The following is a 22,867-nucleotide window of genomic DNA, read 5'->3' on the forward strand; positions in this document are numbered from 1 at the left end:
AATGCTACATTCCACACACAGCACTTCACTAGCATCTACCTGAGAAGAGCCATTATTAACATAATTATTTTCTATTTAAAATCAGAATGCTGGTTGATTGTTCTGAACGAAAACTAAAACGGTTATTGCATGTAATATTTCGGCGATTATTGAGAAACAGATCTTCGGCTTCATAAAACGAAGACAGCATTGCAGTGTCTGCCACTTGGCTTAACACTCGATCTCTTTAGTAACAGATAGATCAAAGCTCCCTGTAACCAGCGACACTGTGTACCGCAGCCTGTATAATTAGCAGTAGGGTGCAGGCACTTGTGTCGCCTTTTCAAAACGAGGTTAACTAACAAAATACAGTCATTACACGGCTCTTAATTGCAGCTCTGGTTGTAATGCAATCGTGAGATAGAGGAAGCTATTTTTGCATTTCCAAATATAGTATGGCTCATAGAGCTGCAACAGTCACTTCGTGCTGTATTCCAAGGCAGAAGGATCGTAATGCTAGACTTCGGCAGATGGATTATGAAGGCTAATTTACACTGAGATTACAGCTATCTTGTAACTAGGTCCATTCATTTATTGGAGTCCAGGTGTAGTCACACAGAAAGAGACAACGAGCTGGTGATTTCTTACCGAAACGAAACAAAAAAATAATTAGTTTCTGTGAAATCTGAGGATAAATAAATTTTGCTAATTGTTTCCTTCGACTGCTTCAATTGTTTCGTCGTTATGATGTCCTCATTATCCACCGTTCCCCTTTTACACAGCAGGGTTACGGGAGGGGTGCGTTGTGATCTGTGTCACAAGATAACCGCTATGAATCCGATGCCTACAGTTTTTCTCCAATTCAGTTATTTTCGCTGCGAACGCAACGGATTCCAAACGCAGATATTTAGCGATGTATTCTAAGCATTATGATCCCAAATTCCAAATGCAGAAAAACTTCACTTGGGAAGGAAATGTTCAATGGCAGTATAAGCCCTGATCACATTTATAACAGATTGATCATCCCTATGTTAAAATCGGTAGCACTTAGAAGAGAACAACCGCCAGGATCGCCACCCGACCGCCGTAAACGAACACGAGATGGCAGTACAGTCACTAATGCAATTCAAATGGGAGTTATGACGTGACTGCTTATGTAACAACTAGATGGCATCATAGTAAACCTGACAAAAGTTGTTACCGTCAAAGCCTATAGGGCTCAGCAATCTGCTATATATGTGATCTGGGGTATAAGGCAGTAATACTCGTGGTAGGCCTATGTCCGTATTCCTGGTACACTTCTACAAGATATCTGATCCCCTACCGTTATGAGTAAAACAAAAAAGGAATGTACGAAACAGACAATAACACTCTGAATCTGTACATGAGACTCCACAGTTCTTCACCATCCAGCTACATTTACTCTACTTCGACTTACACGTGAAAAATAATGCAAAATAGGCGTATCTCATATTTTGATATTTTGCTAAAAGTGTATAAACATTAATTTTTTCATATAGTGTGCTTCTGACGAACGACAGAAATTGTCGGGTCATGCAAAAGTAACTAGCGCCGTGTGCCTTGACATACTGGAACAATTCGTGTATTCCCAGGTAGCTGGTTCATAGCACAATGTATGTATTTTTTTTCAATTGGAGTCCGCATGCTCTTATGTCTCTCAATAACACATTTCCAGGCCAATGGATTGGACGCAACGGACCCATTTCCTAGCCACTATGATTTTCCAATATCGCTCCATTGGATTTCTTTCCGTTGGAATATGCTAAGGACAGTCGACAATTTGTTCCTCTACAAATCGAGCTACAACTGTTTATTTGAATTACAAAACCATTTTGTATCTCAGCGTAATTCTATCATCATCATCATCATCATCATCATCATCATCATCATCATCATTCACGGGTTAGTTCACTAGACCTCTACCGTATTCAACCCCTATATCGTCTACCCCTTGGTTTGTGTTGTATTATTTGTTTTAGGATATCTTTCTTCATTAATTCTATCTACAACTTTATAGTTTTCTCTATATGTTTCTATTTTGTTTGTTTTTGGAAATACATTATTTCAAGGTCTTGTCTAATTTCAATGTTTTCAATTAAAGACCTTGTCTAATTTCAATATTTTCTGTCTTTCTTCCACTGCCTTTAACAGAACGTAAAAATTTCATTTCTGCTGCTGATGCCTCACGTCTTGTTTTTCCTGTAATCAGGATTCTGAACTGTACAATAATTCTGGTACAGCTGGTGTTTTACAGAATTTTAATTATAACTTCTTTATTCTTTTATTATTTAGTCATCGTTTTACCTTTCCACATATTCCTTGAAATTTTGCTACCTTATCGTTATATCATAGTCATAAACAAATGAGATGTCACATCCTATGCAATTGAAAATGACTTACTTGTTTGATTTTTTTTTCTGTTGCTGAGTTGGATCTAATTTGTTCTTTGCCTTGGAATGCCATAACCTTGATTTTCTCTATGGATGTTTTTAAATTAATTTAAAAATATTCCTTTCCAGTTCGTCTTCTGTACTTGTTACTATTACCACAATTATAGTAATGTTTTCAAGTATTTGCATTACCCAATTTCAGTCCTGTGTTTCTTCATTTCATTTTTTTTATTATTTCATTCATGTACAGATTAAACTAAATTGGAGAAAGGCTACAACCTTGTTTGACTTCTTGGTTAGTGCCAATTTGACAATGCTTTATTTTCATTTTTATATGAGCTTTAAATGGCTTCCAGTAAGAGTCTCGGAATTCCATTTTCTTTAAAAATTGTCCGGAATTTTATTCTGTCTACTTTATCAAATGCTTGAAGAAAGACAGTATTTGCCGTGTGTGTTTTCTTGTTATTATTTTCTTCTTTTATTTAATAATTCCTTTAACGTAAATATATTGTTCATACATGATGGTTCCGGTCTGAATACGCTTTGTTCTGTTAAAATTGCTTCTACTATTTGCTTTAGCCTAGCTGTTAAAACTTTTGAGTATATTATTTTGTATCCTGCAGTTAAAATGCTAATTTCTCTGTAGTTGTAGCAGTATTTCTGGTTCCCTTTATTAAAAATGCAGTGAACTATAGCTTTTGACCAGTTAACTGATATTGCTGCTCGTTCCCGTGAAATTGTAGGCCTAATACTATACGGATTGCACAGCTGAATTAGAGTATCGAATACGAATATTAATGTATACAAAGCATAAATTTTGATATACAATTGACCCGTTGCCTTGACTTATAGATGCAAAGGTCTAAAAAAGGGAAGCGATTAAATGAAAGTTAAGATATAGTTTTAGTGAATCTGTAGTGTAATTCCGCCTTAATTTCTATCAAGAGAACGCGAGCAAGGTCTTGAAATGAGCAGCTCCACATTTCAGTGCTTCCCAAATTAGGATGGCCTTGGTAAAATCACATTTATCAGAGGATAATTATTGGAAGAATAATAGTGGAACTATTTTGGCTTCCTATTGTTACCCAGCAACGCTGATGTGCCTTTGCAGACCACGCCTAGGATAAAACAATAAAAATAAGAAATGCCCAGTAGTTCATCATATCCATTTCTACACGTTTCTCTTTCAAATGTCAAGAATTATCCCATCTGTTACTGTTAATTACATTCTCTCGTTGATATATTACATACAAGGATTGTATTATAGATAAGGATACATTATTGTACGACAATTTTCCAGACATAAACTCTCCTTTAATATACAGGGTCATTCACGAGGAGTTGCCGCCGCTTATGCATCTTATTTTCAAAGGCATTTTGAGCAAAAAAATTCATATGAACATGGATCCTATTTTCAATATATTCAGAGCTACACTAATTTGAAGTTGTTTGTAAAATGCCATTATTCTTTAGTTTTAAGGGCAAAAGAATATTACTGATAAAGTATTAACTATTCAGGAGTATCATTTCTTTAATTAGCTAGTATTCTGAAGATAAAAATGTGTTGTGAATTCCATAGTTGCTTCGTACAGATTTTTTTTTTCGATTTTAACTACATAATTACATTTTTCTTACACACTTATCATAACAATTGTTACAAATCACGCCGCTCTTGTAAATTCTTTAAGACTGTACATTAGGATGCGTAATTAAACTGTAAACAAACAAGATCCTAAAGTCGTATGATTTGTAACAATTGTTTTTAGTTGAAAATTGAAAAACAAAATCTGTTCATAGCAACAAATTTTTAGCTTCAGAACACTAGTCAGTTAAAGAAATGATACTTCTGAATACCCTAGTTCATTCTCTATTTGAGCCGTTCAGAGCAGAAGTGGTGTAAGTCAAAATTGGGTAAAGAGGTTTAAAGTAAAAATTCTGTAAAATACAGCGCAAAGTAGCAATTAATATGTCCTTCGTGCTATCCACTGACTACTAATAGTTTAAATAAATTCAATATTAATTGCTCTCAACGGATCATTGTAATATTCGTTCAAAACTAAAGGAAAAAGACATTTTACTATCAACCTCAAATTAGTGTAACTCTGAAAATACTGAGATTAGGACACATGTTTATGTGACTTTTTTGCTGAGAATTTCTTCGGAAATAAGCTTCGTAAGTGGCGGTAAATCCTCGTGAATCACCCTGTATATATTTTTTAATTTATTTAACTACGCTGTATCAACTACTAGGTTATTTAGCGTCGATGGAATTGGTGATAGCGAGATGGTATATGGCGAGATTAGTCCGAGTATTCGCCACAGATTACCTGACATTTGCCTTACGGTTGGGTAAAACCTCAGAAAAAACCCAACCAGTTAAAAAGTCCAAGCGAGAATCGAACCCTCATGGAGGATAATGAAAATGAGAACAGTAGGTGGAGGAGGAGATGTCTATAAGACGAACGTGAAGATATAGATGGAATATCCTGAAGGAAAAAGAAACAAGTGCAAAGAGAGATAAAGGAAAATTAGGCCGACACCAAGCATATTGAAAATGCATAATATATTTTCTTGTAAATATTTTGAAATTAATGCTTGCAGTAGCACTATATTAATTATTGCTCTTTATTACGTGAAAAAAAAAAAGATAGAAAGGCCGAGCGGGCTGGCTTAGACGGTATTATTTGAGATTTGCTTTCGAGAGGTTCCAGATTCAAATCCATGACGAGTAACTAGGGTTTCCCTCACTCACAAAGGCAAATGTTGAATTAGAAATTTACATCCCATGATTAATCACCGTCTTAATCATCAATATCACAAACACTAAAATAATAAACCATTTACAGTTATCTCGTGAAACCAAACAAAGGGTCCAGGGGAAACACACGTTTAGTCACATTTTGCAAAATTTTCAGGAGAAAGTTTACAGACTTGCAGAATGTTACTTTCTTCCCATGCAAGTTTTTCCTTAATATGCTTATAATATGGAACCAAGTGAGTATGATTAGAGGACGTTAAAGATCTCAAATTTAATTGCTAGATTCAATTAAAATATAAAAATTTCTAAATTTGGACTAAATGTGTTTTTCCCCTGGACCCTTCAAACGCATGGGTGCGCCGTAGTTCATAGTAAGAACCATATGATGGGGGTTAGTTTGCTAGCTAGCTGCAAGTGGAAGCGTAGCGAGGGAGAAAAGCTTCCCAGTCCACTTTCTTCTTTCCTTCAAACGCAGGTTGATTTCACGAGATAACGAATGGCTGTACATGAACACAAGCCATTTATGACAACACGGCAATAGAAAAACTCAACAAACAATAGTCAACGGCCTACTGAAATACCTATTCAAAGATCCTACACACGCGATATGACCATAGATGTTAAGGGTATATGTAAGTGAAGGACCACAAATATTATCAGGAAATACAGGCTCTAAATTTCTAAAATTTTATAAGAAAATGAACTCACAATTGGACAAAAATTACAAGGTACCACAACAAGACTTATTAGAACTCAAATATCTGATAAAAGTATAAAAAAGGTTACTAATAATATTTTTCAAACCAGTTTTATCAAAGTATGAAAAAAAAAGAAAAATTCTGCAGTTACATCATTTGGTAACCATAACATTGTTATGGTCTCTCTGACATCTTTAATATTTTTCCTGCATTTAATAAACACTTATTTCTGAGAAGTAGACTACTCTCAGACATGTAGAGTTGTTTATTTTAATTTGTTATTTGTCCTATATAAAATATATTAAAATTTACATAATGTTTTGTGACCTAATTTTTCTATTTTCAAAGAAATGGGCACTATTGTAGTCTACCTTTTGCATAAATGCATGTTAAATCAGTGTACAAAATTTCAGAATTGTATCTCTAATGGTTGTGGAGTTATGATATAATATAGAAAATTTAATTTAAAGTAAAAAGTAAATTCTAAAAAATATTATTAGTAACTTTTTTATACTTTTATCAGATATTTAAGGTCTAATAAATCTTGTTGTGGTACCTTGTAATTTTTGTCCGATTGTGAGTTCATTTCCTTATAAAATTTTAGAAATTTAGAGCCTGCATTTTCTGATAATATTTGTGGTTGTTCACGTACATATACCCTTAAAGTTTGTATAGAAACAACAAAAATAAAAAGTAAGAAATAATTTCCGTTTATATTCGTTATTTGTATTAAATTTTGCTTGCTGTAAATAAATTAGAAACTTATCACTTGCTATGTACGGTTTCCAGTTAGAATAAGATTTCATGTCAGAAGGGCAATATTATATTCATATTTAAAATATGACATGTAAAACAACGTATTTATATAGAAACCCGAATAAAAGATAAAAAAGACAATAAACTGTATACTCATTACGTTTCTGTAAACATGTAACGCAACAAGAAAATAATACAATTCAAACAATAAACACGTATTTCCGTCCCCCACTCCCAGCCAAAAAGTTGAACAAGAGTTAAATTACACGTGCAGTGCGTTTTTTTCTTCGTAGCTGTTGTTACTCGTGTTAAAATAATGGTTGAAATTTTACACCGTGATAATACTTAGTCTGGCTTGCTGTTGAACTGGTACGTACAAAAACATGAAAAGAAAATTAAAATACCTCCTTGTAGTTTGAGAAGTGCAGTGTAATCACCTTCTGGATTTGGAAATTTCAGGACGTGACGTTATTAGCGGAATATTGCTAATTACTGGCCTGTATTAGAAATTTCGAAACGCCTTCACGAATCGGTCGACGTGCACTTCTTTGCGCGGCCGTTGCTTGGCGACGTCGTTGTGTAATAAAGGTAGCTTTATTGCTCTGTGTTACGATAATAAACAAAATGAACTTGGAATATGCTTCAATCTCTTTTATGGCATTGTAACATACATCATGGAATTTATATCATATAAAAGGACAGTAAGTTATATTTGACTCATTATCTCAAGTTATTACTACAACCATTATTATTATTATTATTATTATTATTATTATTATTATTATTATTATTATTCATAGTTTTCCGCCTAAGGGCAGGCCTTACACTGCAAACCCAGCATTCTCCAATATTTCCTATTTTATTTAAAACCCATATCTCAACCGTAACTGATCCCACGAACACTGAATTCAAGTTTAGGCACGATTTAAATAACTGCTGCACAGGAAGCAAACATAGATATCGTGCTGTACATTTATAGCTCGCGCAAGGAACGATTACCGAAAAGCAATGGTGGCGTTACTGTTTGTTTTGACGTGCAGGGGCGATTTCTCAGGGCATGCTATGCTTGCTGCGCAAGCCCAATATTTTCGTAGAATGTGTATTTCTCAAAATGGGATTACGTACATTAAAATTTATTTTGATTTTTGGAACATTGTATAGGCGTAATACCATCTGCAGGTTGCACACCACAAGTATCGCAACGCTAGCTCGTTTCTCGGAGCTACAGAAAAGACGTAGAAATAGCGAGAATATGATGCGCGCGCAAGTGCCTTCCTCCTTGGTCTGTCCTAGGCGCACATGCTTCTGTCATGTGTTGTTGGAAGCTCTGGTCCGAGAGCTACACCAACGACTATTCAACGTTACACAGAGCAGTATTGACAGCGGGAATGTGCTGTGATTTGCGAGTGCAATGTAATTGTATGAGCGGAATGCATACTAGCTGCTGCATGTATTATTAATTCTTAAACATTAATTTGAAGTATTGCAATGAGTTCGGAATTGTGTGTCATTGAAACATTATTAAATCCATTTTCCCGAAGGACTATTCAAGAGAAGACAGACATTATAGAGAATATGTGTGCTCGTTCAGTGCAGCTCAATACAACAATATGCATTGGTTGGCAGGGTCGAAAAAAAAACTAAATAAACTGTTTTGTTGGCTATGTTATATTATATCGAACTGATACATCTGATAAGCGAATATGATCCATGACTCATAATGATTTCACAATTATAAAATAAATTATTTATGTGGGTCTGATTATTTTTATTAATTCTGAATTATTATATCCTCCCATCTTCCTCTATGAATAAAAGAGCAAACTTAACTTTCGTGACTAGCATTCGCCCCTGTTGACGTGTATATGTAGGCACGCTTAGGGGGCGAGAGGTACGGGCCGATGGAAGTACTGTCTCTTCCTAGAAGATGAACAAATGAGGACATCGCTGTGGAAATAAAGAACGTAGCAAGAGAAAAATTCGAAGCTAATTAAACGCGCAACATATGTTTACAAATGAAATAATAATACCGTGCGATACAAGACACGTATTCACATCCAATGGAACAAACTAAAGTCGTAATGTAACTATCACAACGCAAGACTGATTCTATCGATGTCATTTCTCTTCCGACTGTACTCTTGAATATCATTCAAGCTATCTCGTGACCTTTCCTGTCGCCCGCTCTTTCTTATTGCATTGTTTCATTCGCATTCCTTCCGTCGGTATTCCCTACTTGCGAGACCTATATCTACGTATAAATAGATAAGAAATACCGCCAACAGCGCTGTACGCAACATACAGGTAGTACCGGTAGCTTTACAGTTAAGAGATTAGAGTATTCAAAATTGTTCTAGATGAATGATATTTGGTTTTGTCTTTTGTGGGACTTATCTGCCTTTTTTACTCAATATTACACGAGTCCCACATTGTGCTGGGTATGAGTAAAATCTGCTTACTAAGAACACTGTCAGTGTAATGAACTAGTAAAACTGACAGAAAACATGCTGGAATATTTCTACATAATCAATTGCATGAGTTTGTCCATCTCTTTATAGGGACGATAAAAGTGATGAAGAAGCTGTTAGTTATGTAACTCACCTATTGTCTCGCCTTCAGCACCCCCAATCGCTGCCAGCAAACAAGAATCTTTCTCAACGTGGATTAATTGCCCGTTTAGGCTACAGAAGATGGACACGACGGTAGAGTGTTGCTCAACAGCAGAGTGTAGCACCGTTCATGAAGTCTGAATTTTCTTATTTTTTCTTCGTCTTCCTCCACTATCACCAGCACTGAAATAATAATAATAATAATAATAATAATAATAATAATAATAATAATAATAATAATAATAATAATATATTGTATAACATTAAATTCTGTTGATCTAAATGAGGGGTTGGAAAGCAATGGTGGATCATTAATGTTTAGGTGAGGGGTTTGGACTTTTTCCATTAGAATTTCCACCGAAGCCAGGAATCAATCGATCATAGAATCTCCACCGAAGCCAGGAAACAATCGATCAGTCATACAGAATAGCTGTACGTATCGATCCCAACAGTAGGTTTTTTCCTTTCTCTCCTTCCTTCCACCTGAAGACGAAGGGAGAACCACCCTTCGAAACGTTGTGTCTTAATTTTTGATTGTGACAACCAGCAATGTAAAAAGTCCAAACCCCTCACCTAAACATTAATTAAATTCTGTGTCATTCATACGACGCATTTTATCAACACACAACTCAATTTCAGAACACACACACTCTTTGACTCTACACAATACCACACGAACGCACCCTCACAGGAAACAGACCAAGAGGCGCCAAGACTAACAATGACCAGTTTTGAAGATGACCCACAAATAGGTCGAAACATATAAACAAGGTACGTTAGAATTTAACACAAGAAAGTCTCATCATACATATTCCGAAGTGATACAGTGTTAAAAGTTGTGTAATCAAGATGTATTATCAATTAAGTTAGCTTATGCATTTATTGTATTTAATGCCATGAGTATGGAGAGTGTTGCTGTAGTCAGTTATGAATAGGGAGTGGCGGGTGGATGTTAATGAAATGTCATATTTCTATTGAATTTTAAACGATGCCCTTCCGTAGAGTAATTCATTTTGTATTATAACGAAACAAAATATTTAACTTTTATGTTGCATTTTCTAATTTTTTGTGTAATTAATTTTTTTTTCCATTTCTTATTGATTTTTATAGGATTTTTAAAAATCTCATTTCCACTTATTATCCGCCGAGTTAGCTCTATGGCAGCTTGTCTGCTTCCAGACTAGCCGGCACGGGTTCGATTCCCGGCGGGGTCAGAAATTTTCATGTAAGTGGATACGCACTGAATACATACATACATACATACATACATACATACATACATACATACATACATACATACGTACGTACGTACACATACATACATACATACATACATACATACATACATATTTTCCTTTGCTAAGAAAGCTGACCTTCAGTCGATGGTCATAGTAATCCGATAAGCTGACAATAATGTGACGAGGAGAATATGAAATGAGTGGTCATAATGAAAATGAGAAAGGGAGAAGGGGAAGCCCGGTGCCGGCACGTAGCCTACTCCTGTCGAATAGCACCAAAGGGGACCGCCAGGCTTAACGTCCCCGTCCGACGGACGAATCACTATCAACAGTGACATATGCCTTGTCTTCATATGCACTGCGGAGAGATTCGGGATTTAACCCAGGCATAATGGTGCACAATCTAATGATTAGAAGTTGTGCACCGCCATCTCTCCTAGTCCCGAGGTAGAACATTTCTGATCTCGCCGGGGATCGAACCCGGGCCGGCTAGTCTGGAGGCAGACACGCTACCACAGAGCTAAAGGCTGATTCACAATAAACCGGGAACGTAAACGGCAATAAGAACGAGAACGGAAATATTGTTAAAATAAATGTATTTAGTCCTAAATGTGAGGATTCACAATTAACTATTGTGAACGCTCACATTTGAATACATTTATTTTAACACTAGCCGTACCCGTGCGCTCCGCTGCACCCGTTAGAAATAAATATAAAGTAATTACATAATTAAAATAGGACATTTGATCCAGGGAACATTCGTGTTTGATAGAAGGATAAATCGTTTAATATGTTACTTAATTTAAATTGCATCCAAATAATTAAAATGTGATCATTTTGGTCCAGAGACACTCATTTGGCGCAATGACAATTCCTTTAACATGTTTCTTAATTTTTATTACATGCAACCGTAGTTTAATGAAGATTGACATGATTTAGATTTAATGTGTATATTTTATTTTGCTTGTTATAGGTTTCCATTGAATTATGGTAATAACTTAATTTTAACCTTTGTTTTCTACGTATTCAGTAAATGGCGCTTGGCCCACTATGGTTCTGAACCCTTCAAATAACTTAAATTATATTATATAATATTACATATTATATTATATTATATTATATTATATTATATTATATTATATTATATTATATTATATTATATTATATTATATGAGAAGTTACTGTAATAACATTGTAGCATTATGTCCATCTAGAGAAACTACACTTTCCAATGGTGAAATAATAATTAATTATACAAATCGGTTAATTTAGCTTCCGATATTACTTCATACAAACACAGAAACATTCTCTGTAGGCTATCTTTCATAGCTTTCGATTGTTGCTGTCCAAGGCCTCTTATAGACGAAGTCATTTGTTTTTTAATTCATTATACGGCAGATGGCAGTTATTTTAATTTTAAAACTCATTTATCTCATTAAATATCAGTCCTATCAAAATTTTTCAAGGAATAAAACTTATCGCAAATTATTTTTGAAGAAACATTTGTTATGTAACATTTTTCACAAAAATCAATAATAAGCGAGATATTTCGATTTATTTAATTCAGACCCCCTTATAACCCTCCTTTTAAATAATGTATTTTGAATGCCATATAGCCTAAAATCTAAGTTACAGCGAACTTAATTTATATTCCAATTTTCATCGAAATCCGTTCAGCCATTATCGTGTGAAAAGGTAACAAACATACAGACAGACAGATATACAAACAAAAATTTCAAAAAAGCTATTTTCGGTTTCAGGGTGGTTAACTATATATGTTAGGACCAATTATTTTTGAAAAATCGAAAATTACCAGAAAAATTTCGGCTACAGTTTATTATTAATATAGATTATTTTCGTTCTCGTTTTCGTTGCCGTTTCCGTTCCCGGTTTATTGTGAACCAGCCTTAACTCGGCGGACTTCTGACATGAATATAAGTTGCGTATAATTATATTAAGGAGGTGCATGCATGTTGCAAGAGTGCAGCATTCCAAATTTAACGACAAAAAGCTACTGAAGGACTTCTGTTTGAAATCGTTACTTGGGGCTGTGATCGTGAATGGGGTAACAGTCTCCTAATTTTATGTAAATTCCTCGAATTGGAATGTGTGCTACGAGTTGCGTGTACGGCCGGTTATGCCAAGTTCTCTTTGTTAGAAGTCAGTTATTACACAGCTCTGCTAGTGCTGTGCTAACATACTTTTCCGTTCTAATTTTTTAAACGACAGCCGATGAGAAATTAACCTCGTAGCTACAAAGGAAACGGGAGTGCTTGAGGTCACAACCTCCCGGCCTTGGCTTGGTTTGGTCGGACACCCAGCACTCTCAATTAAAACATAACTGTACCTCCCAGGAGGACGCCGAGCAGTGGGAGTGTCTGCCTACTCCTCCCATCCTCTCTTCTTCCCACAGCTGTTTGATCAGGAAACGGATCTGAGCGAGATGATTTATCGTTCCTTGCAATTCTTAGTCATAGGAAGGCGCTAGTCCCAGGTCAGGTTTCAACTGTCAAGAAAACATGCATAAGATTTGATTTGAAAGTATTCTCACAGGTATGATTATCGGTTTAGTTCTCTGATTACCCCTTTGTTTCATGAGTAATTTCAATGTCATACCATATCATCTCTTTCAAGGCTCCTCTAAATGATTACAGATGGTTAAAAATTGATTTAGCTCTCTCTATCTCAGGCCCGAAACATTTACAACACTATTCGGTTGAGAATCAGAGAAACAAGATGACGTCATCAACGTGATCTATGGATTATGAGAGAGACTCGTGCTTAGAGTCTGGACTCGGGTATGGGTTCGAATCCCCTTGAATTAATTGTCTGGTTTGTTTTCACTCCCCAGCTGTTAGGCGAATGTCAGTTAATCACATTACGATTTTACGGATCGTGAGACTCATCTCTCCAAATACCATCAGACCACCACCAATTTTATAGCGCAGATCTTTTACTTCACTTATAGTCCGCGTCATCGTTTTTGGCATGTGAAATAAGTAATGGAAACGTTAAGTGTCTTTCGTTTACCGTAGTCAGTCTGACAATTGTGTTTGGTAAATGGCTCATATGACGTGTATAGGAAGTGGTACCATTCTGACCTGCACTAGCAACATGCTCACAAACTGGGCACACACGCCAAAAACGCTGGTGCCAGCTATAAGAAGTCATTTAATAATACAAAATTCAGATAGTCTAACTCAGAATGTAAAGTATTTACATAGAAATTAAATTATACTATTTATATCCAAGATATTCCTGAACTGTGTAAATATTTTTGCTAAAGAACAAATCATTGAATTTAGTTTCGAGAATTCTAATATTACTGATATTTCTAATGAAAAAAAGAATTTCATTAGAAAGTTTCATATCCTCAACAAACTGTCTATTACAAGTTTCGGCTAATCTACATTTAGGAAGAGTTAGGTTACGGTTATTTCAAGCCTCATGAGCAGAGGGCGGATTTATATACACTAAAACTAGTGAATACATGCATGCATATATGCAGTAAAAACGTTGAAAATATACTCTAAAAATTGAAAAATATGCACCAAAAAAGTGTCGATTTTCAATGAAGTTCACAATTTTCTCATAAATGTATTCAAGTAATAAATGTAATGAACTAATGATAAAAATGGAATGATGTTATTCTTTCATGAATTTATTTGGTAATTAAATTATAGGATTAGGCCTACTTACATAATTCTCATTAGTCATGTGATCATTATATTAATTATATAAAATATAACTCACCAATCACTTAATGATCATTTGATCAATTATTGTTTTTGTTACTACAATATACAGTTAAATATTTCTCCAAATTTTCTGACAAAAAAAAAAAATTAAACGTCTTCTAATAATATAACAAAAATATTTACTGCAGAGTTACACTGACATGATAATTTATAATAGGCCTATAATAAAGATTTATAATAAAATTGACTCACATTTTTGTCACTGACTTGGTAGAGGACAATTTTCCCATCCGTCGATAATGTAGGATTCCCCTCAATCCACTGTTTAAGCAAATATGTTTTGCTACTTTTTTCCTTCGGCATTATGTTTGTTCACTCACACTTACAAAATAACAATGATCAAGAAATTGGCAAGAATTTAAACTATAGAGAAAGAGGCATTTAAGTTAAAAGGCGAGTTCCTACCACCAATAAACTGTCTATTGTTGGAAGCAACTTCTTGGCGCTTTCCCTAGCGGCGTCAATTTTGCTTACTGGCTTCTACCCTAGATCATATAAACTCCAACAATGTGGCCTCCACGATCTCCAGATTTCAATCCGGCCGACTTTTGGTTGTGGGGTTACCTTAAAGAACGAGTTTTCCTGACACATCCAACAACCATACTGCAACTGAATGATGCCATCTCGCAAGAAATTGCCAGTATTCCAAGACATTATCTGCAAATGCTGTGCATGGTGTCGCAGACAGAATGTTCTACGTTGAATAAGAGAAGAGCGGACATCTTCCCAATGTTTTGTAAACCCCGTTGTTTGCCCAACACTGTGATGTTTTTGTTCCCCCCCCCCCATCTTAAATATTATAATATTTATAGCGGTTTAATGTTTGAACTGACTTTTGAAATACCCTATATATTAGCATTTAAAATAAGAAGGATATAGTAAACCAGTTTAAAATGTTAACAAGTATATAGGACGATTGCCGCCATCTACCGTTCAGAGAGGGAATCTAGAAAATGGAAGGGGTGGTATTGTACCCTGTACTAAAGAAATATACATACCTGAAATTATGCCCCGTATTTTAAACACCCTGTATAACTCTGTTCAGCAAAAGAATAAAGTTATATAAACCATGAACAGAAATCATTTATTCTAAGTATATAATTCCTTGCTAAGCAAAACTTATTACATATATCAAGACCATGTAATACATTTGTTTTTGTCACTTTATTCTTTCGTTGGACAGAATTGAGTTGCATGATTGTAGGCCTACGTATGCCCATCAATTTCTCTCCACTCTTTTCCTCAGCTGTTACACATATCACAACCAAAACTACTGTACTCTTCTAGCAATAACATCAGACTTAAATTAATAGTATTGGTACAGAGCAAGAGAATTTTTAGAAATATTGTAAATAGGTGTACACTAAATAAAATAATTAGGCCTATCATATACTTTCTGTAGGATCAGTCGCACATATTGCTTCAAGGAAATGGAATATTGCGGACCATGTGATCACGGCGGAGTTACGGGGAGGCATGGGGGGGGCACTGGCCCTTCCAAATCTCGCTGAACTTTTTTTTTTTTCTATTAACGTTAGAAAATATTGAATACAAAAGATTTTTCTTGCTTTTGTTTATGATTAAGTTTCTGTGCTTAAATTGACGAATTAATGTCTCCAGGTCATGTGTCTGGACTATAATATTTATTTTAAATTTCTGAATGTATAAGAATTTCTATACCTCATTTGAGGAATGGAAGCAATGTAATGTTTTTTTAACAGCCTGCACTGATGTGTTCAAGCTGCCACTACGGAGAAAAATGAATAACATACTACAAAATAATGCAGTAGAAAGAAAAGTGATCCCGGTATAATGTGTAAACTTGAAGACGAGGTTAAATAAAATAATTAGAATTTACATTTCATATTATATCTTGCTTTTTTAAATAAACAGATAAAGTAAATGTAAAATTGGTCGACCGCTGTGGAGTAATGGTTAGCACATCTGGCAATGAAACGAGCGGGCCCAGGTTAAAATCCTGGTAGGACACGTTACCGTACTTGGTTGGGGTTTTTCCTCAACCAATTGAAGAATAATTGCTGGGTAATTTTCGATGTTGGACCTCGGACTCATTTCGCCAACATTAATTCACACATCATCATCATCATCATCATCATCATCATCATCATCATCATCATCATCATCATGCATACAATAGCCCGGGTTAAGTTCCCGTTGCGGCATGCTGTACTTGTACAAGAGCGCGGCCGTTCGGCTACCCAATCATTCACAAAACAGGAGTGGTAAGCACAATAAGCCTCAGGCTGCAGTACAAGCCTTCGGGTCCCTCAGTTCTGTACAAGAGGAAAAAGAAAAGTAAAATTGTCTGTATACTCGTATATTGTTACAATTTTACTTTATTTTACAATACCTTTATTAAATGATCATATTCCGATATATTGTACCAGGGTCAAGCTATAACGGGGGGAGGAGATAAATGATGTCCCCCATAAGCCCGTTATATCGGGATTCTATAGTTTTGCTTTGCCGCCACAAGGAAACGGTTCTCTCTCCGCCTATGCATGTGATTAACAAAGAAAATAATTATAATTACCAATGTCAGAACGCAAATGATCCAAAACCACAAAACTTAGAAATAATATCAAGCAGTAATACATCTCTCCAACATTGTGTTGTGAAAGATTAAATTATTTTGTATAAATGTGATGTAAATTTCAGTTTCACTGATATTGGCGGATGTCGTACATTTCTTATACAAAGTTCACAAATTGAAAGTACCAGTAAATTTTAATTAAGCCAAGATCAATGGAAGAATGCAAATGGCTTTGTTGCCAAGGTAACCAATGAAAATAAACAGTATGATTCCTCAGTTTGTTTACTAAATTCATGCATCCTTCTTTGGCCAAACAGGATAAAAAATATAATCTGTGGTGCATATGAATATAGATATTTGTCTAAAGATGTTAAGTGTCCGGAGATTATGACTTAAAAAGTAATAAATACTGACTTCACATACCTAGGACTCAATTGAATCGGGGTAATAATGTCCACTCTGTTCAGCTAAAAAATGTAGTAAATGCACCATGGGTTATAATTTATAATAAACTAGCTGAAAGCACCCGGCGTTACCCGGGTTGTCTTTTTCGCTTCTTTTTTTTTTTAATTAAACTGGTTGTTAGACTTTTCGGAAATTTCAGAAACTCAACTATAGACAATCAAAACGAATTCTCTTCAATAGGCGTTCCTCGTCCATAAATATCAATCTTTACATAGCGTCACTAACATGAATTAATGAACTTCTTAGCCAAATGCCTCAAGGATTAACTCAATTTAAAACAACTACAGATCAGGCAACGAAAGGAAACATTTCATCACTGGCCTTACTTTCAAATGTGTTTTAATTTGTATGTATATATACTGTATATGTATATATATATGTGTGTGTGTGTGTGTATGTATGTGTTTATTTATTTATTCTGGCGTAATTAAGGCCATCAGGCCTTCTCTTCCACATCACCAGAAATACAAATAAAATAATAAAGAAACCAAACTATAAATAAAGTAAAACCAAACGAACATATAATATACAGGCTACAGTCACACAAACTTTAAATGCATTAGCATTGTCTTGATGTTCAGCAAAACAAAGATACACTCCTCGGCCACTATAGGCCCACTTAGCATTGTATCAATGTTCTACAGATCTTACATTTTATCTCTGCCGGTCAGTGACTGTTAAATTTCAAGTGGCTTATCTTAGTCATAGGAGTCAAAGTATTAAAAAGCATTACAATATTTCTGCCGTCTTCTTTCCTCCCCCGCAAATGTGACGTTGTACAGAGGCAGAGGTAAAATAATTATAAGATCTGTACATTGATCTGAAGCTGTACATTTCACATAATTTCATGTCTGTGTGTGCTTTCACTTGCATTTCAGAGACAGCTGACAATAAACAGGGAATTCCCTTGTTCCCAGTCTGAACCCGTTGGGGTGTCATCAAGAGCCAAAATTTCTCTCTCTATCGATCATACCAAAGAATCAATATATACGTATATAATTTAATTTATATTGAAAGATATTTTACCCTTAACTGCTGTACGCCTATTTTTTTATATGATTTGAGAAACTATATCTCACAAATTCAGAACATATAATATTAATTCTTATTTTATACACAGAATACAGATACAATATAAATTCGCAATAAGTCATTTTTTAACATAAAGACTAATATTCTCAGGGACGTATATACCGGTTTTTATTTTTTAGAAATTAAGAGATTGTTATTTCCACAACGCAAAACATACTACATTCGCAACGTAATTATGCAGTTAGAATTTCGTAGTAACACATTTTCTGACGTGAACAACAATATTTTGAGAGACGTATATTTTAGAATTAGTACAGTGTTATTTTCAGTCGCCTTACGTGCATTCACATACTACATTAGCAATATGACAAAAGTATCATTGAATTGCTTTTTGATGTGTCTAAAATCTTTTTTTTCTCCTACTTCTTTGTATAAAATATAGTTAAGAATGTGAAAAGCACGCAGTTTTTAAGTTAATGTCTGCTACTTTGAGCGACTGTCCTTGATCATAATTTTAATATGGCCATTACAAATGCTAGTCGCACTGAAATTGCAATTACTTAAAATCGAAAGGGATGTTAGTGGGTATCATAGGAATACGTGAGATAAAAACATAATCTCGTTTCGTTTCTCCAGTTAATATTGTTTCCAATGACTTTTTTCACACAAATTCTTGTTCCATTGGATGATTTTGGTGGGTCAATATTTCGCAATAACTCTATTGGTGATTCAATATCAAGTATTAAAACAATTATATGGTAGCAATCCTTGTAGTCTCAAAGAATTCAAGAATTCAGTTGACTAAAACACAGCTTGCTCACTATCTACAACTGCATCGAGAAATTCATAATATGGTCCTGGACTGCGTAAAGATATTTATTGCGTGAATTGCCTAGATTTTAGCCTCCATGCTGTATCAATAATGTTATTTAATTTCATTTTATAATTTCCATGGCCTCGTGAAAGTCGATGTTGAATATAACAGACAATAATAAAAAACAATTGACTATAGAAGACTGCAATTTAGTATTAAACATGAATGTTTGATCGTACTTATTTTTATTTTTTTATTGTTTAATCAATTTACCGTCCATTTGCACAATTTTAATGTAGCCTATGTTTTTCTCCTGGTTATGAAGGTTAAATGTGCAAACTTTGGCACATATCGGTCAAAGCGTGTAGATTTGTATAGAGAACATACATACATACCCACATTCACTTTTATATATTAGATTGATTTATTTTTGCAGGAACAATCTGTAAGAACTCAACATGAAGAATCGCCACTCTTACTAAGACACAAAAGCTCTGCATTTGTTACTTGGTCGACGACCTCTCTGAACGTGGCGTGTGCCTAGAAAATGAATTATTTAGTCATCTCCAGGGAGATAGCCTACATGGAAGAACAGAGATGTGAAAGGAAAAACAGTCACGACCGGGGATCGAACACAGAACATTTTCGTGGAAGACTAACTTGCTTAGCTGGTCCCCTTTAGAATGGTTGTAATATTTCTACAATTTCACCAGTCCTAGAGAAAATTAAGCCTATTTTGTAATTGTAATTTATCTTATATCATGTCTATTTATATTTTGTGACTTTATGTAATGCTTATAATGTGCACAAGAACAGACACGTAGATTATTTTGTTATTGTAATTATTGTCTTGTACTACCTATACCTACAGTGTGTTCGTTATAAATTGATAAATATATAAATTATAAACTAGATTAAGACCAAAAATAAGACGATTTGTAAAAAATCTATATGGTTACTACTAAGCTATATGCATGTTGAATTTATAAGCTAATAACCGCACCATTTGGCGCTCAATTGAAAATGCTGTGGAGGCTGACTAAAACAGCGTAACTGTCATGTATCAAATTTTTCTGGAAATGTATTGGCCATCATGGTTTTAATAATTAGTCTACAATAAATGCATTATTCACGAAATGGATTTTTGAAGTCAAGATTCTCCTACTTTCTTATTTTATACATAGACTAAATTATTTATATGCCTACATATTTTTTTCACTACGGAACGTCCTGGATAATAAACATCTCAGCTAATCGAGAGTTTACTGTAGGCCTTGTATCGTCCCATTGAAAAATGCAGGCGTAAACTTCGGAGACTCCTACAAGTACTGAATACAATGTAAGCTAACATAGCTTGCTGTCGAGGTTGTATAATTTCAATTTATTTATTTATTTTTACTATCTGACCTTCCAAGGCTTGCCTATAGACACAGAATAATACACAATTTACAATAATGGTTGTACATGAATGGGCACATGAAAAAAAAAATATATAGATAAAAATTTAAGATAAAATACAGATTTTCAATCACAAATATATAATTAAACAATTATGTGGAGTGTTTACCATATAGGTGATTTTTTAAGATGGCAACTGAGTATTTCATTATGTTTTTGACAATTTTGTCTTGAATATCTTTGCCTGGTTTATATTTCCCTTTCCACGTCACAAAACATTTAGGGACTGTTCCTCGCGATCCCAACACCAGACCTGTCACTGTGATACTCTGGACGTTGTATTTGTTGCAGAAGTAAGGTATTGTTGACTCGTATATTTCTTTTTTCTCTTTATCAACATCCATAGGTTGTGCTTTGGACTATTCAAAGCGTATTGTAGGATCGATGATCTCTGCTACAGATTTTTTCCTATTGATGGCGATGATGTCAATTCTCCGTATGCTCTCTTGATCAGCCAAACAATGAACTTCTTCGTAAACTTCCAAACCTTTGTTTCGAAGAGCAGCAGCAAGAAGGAAACGAATGAAGTTATGTTTTATTCTTAAGATTTTTCCCTGAGGACACCTCCCAAGCACATGAGGTAAGGATTCAAACTCACTACAGAGTCTGCAGTGGGATGTGTCTGTGGAACGTCCTGGAAGAGCTCGAACTGGCGCTATCATGACTGTCATTTTTATCATATCTCTTCACTCGGAACTGGAAAGACCTTGCTTTTTAATAATCCAAGCATTAAAAGATGGTATTACTTCTGAAAGTCCCGCGCCGTGGCGTCGCGGTCTAAGGCATCCCGCCTAGGACTCGCGTTACGGAATGCGCGCTGGTTTGACTCCTCATGGGGGAAGAAATTTTCTCATGAAATTTCGGCCAGTGTATGGGACTGGTGCCCACCCAGCATCGTGATGCACTTGGGGAGCTACGATAGGTAGCGAAATCCGGTTGCGAATACCAGCTACAACGGCTGGGGGGATCATCGTGCTAACCACACGATACTTCCATTCTGGTTGGATGATCGTCCACCTCTGCTTCGGCATGTGGGCGTGAGGCCAGCAGCCGGCTGGTCGGTCTAGGCCCTTCACGGACTGTAGCGCCACGGATTATTATTATTATTATTATTACTTCTGAAAATAATTCAACACCTTTTCCTTTATGAGGGTATGAACACCACTCATTATATTCGTTCTCCTTCAGATGTTGTCTTATTTGACGAACATTCAAATTCTTCACGGACTAGTCTAATTTCAGTTCATTAAGACAGCGATTTTCGATGTCTCTGAAATCTCTAATTACATTGACATGAGTATCACAGGATATTCTAATGATTTGTTCATGTTTAGCTGTTGTAGATAGACCTCCCAGGAAACTCGTAAAACTGATAAACCCTTATAATTGTGGCAGGTGTAAAGCATGCTGTTAGGTGTGTCGCTAGGAAGCTGCAGAATTTGTTTTATAGCACTTCGAATCATATTATCGGTCTTATTTAGAAACTGTTTTGGAATTTTACTGACATGGACTGTTTGAAGAGGATAGGTAAGAGCCGGTCCGATAAATGTATTTATTACAACTAGTTTCTGATGAGGCTGAAGCAAATGATAGAGTATCCAAGTTATTTCGGAGCTTGTGTAATATTTTTTGTTCATCAAATACTAAGGCTTTGTTAAATGTAACACCTAAATATTTAATTTTTTGATCTGATGTAATAATATCAATGTTGCCAAATTTCGTATATATGACGCCGCTAGTAAGTTGTCCATTTTCAATAACGATTGCCTTAGACTTCATTGGATTTATTTTAAAACCTATTTCTTGCAAATTGTTGATAACCATAGTCATTAAAACATTAGCGGCAGCACTATCTTTACCAATGACAAGATCATCAGCGAATCCTAAAATCGTTACAGGATCCGTATCGGGAGTTAATCGATAACGAAAAGTATCTGCTACATCTCTTTCAATTAAGTCATTTAGAATATGGTCAATGCTCATATTAAACAAGAATGATGAAACAGGATCACCTTGCATCATTCCTCTTCTTAATTGAATTGCTGCAGTCTGTTTACCCCCAGATTGAATGCAGACAGTAATATTTACAAGCATGTTAATTAATAATTTCTGTATCCGAAGAGGCAGCGCAGAACTTTGAATTGTAGATATCAGATGGTCATGCCCTACGCTATCAAATGCCTTGCTAAGATCAAGAAAAATTAGGCATGCCGAGGTCTTATTAGAAGTAGCTAATCGCAGAATTGCATCTACTATGTTAATATTAATGAAGGTTCCAGGAGTCATAAGAAAACTTCTCTGGTATGGATTAAGATTTACAATGTTTCTGATCAAGGT

General features: G+C 35.1%; 1 long non-coding RNA gene across 1 annotated transcript in view; it reads right to left on the bottom strand.

Moving 5' to 3' along the window:
- Nucleotides 1-22,867, bottom strand: part of LOC138716237 (uncharacterized) — a 610,264-nt gene that overhangs the window by 66,734 nt on the left and 520,663 nt on the right. The window contains exons 7-8 of the long non-coding RNA XR_011336607.1: nt 12,797-12,955; nt 9,204-9,394 (exon numbers count right to left, since the gene is read on the bottom strand). This is a non-coding gene — a long non-coding RNA (uncharacterized lncRNA). The remainder of the gene's footprint in view (nt 1-9,203; nt 9,395-12,796; nt 12,956-22,867) is intronic.

Source organism: Periplaneta americana, chromosome 16 (assembly GCF_040183065.1).
Source record: "Periplaneta americana isolate PAMFEO1 chromosome 16, P.americana_PAMFEO1_priV1, whole genome shotgun sequence".
In the NCBI taxonomy this organism is placed as follows: Eukaryota; Metazoa; Arthropoda; class Insecta; order Blattodea; family Blattidae; genus Periplaneta; species Periplaneta americana.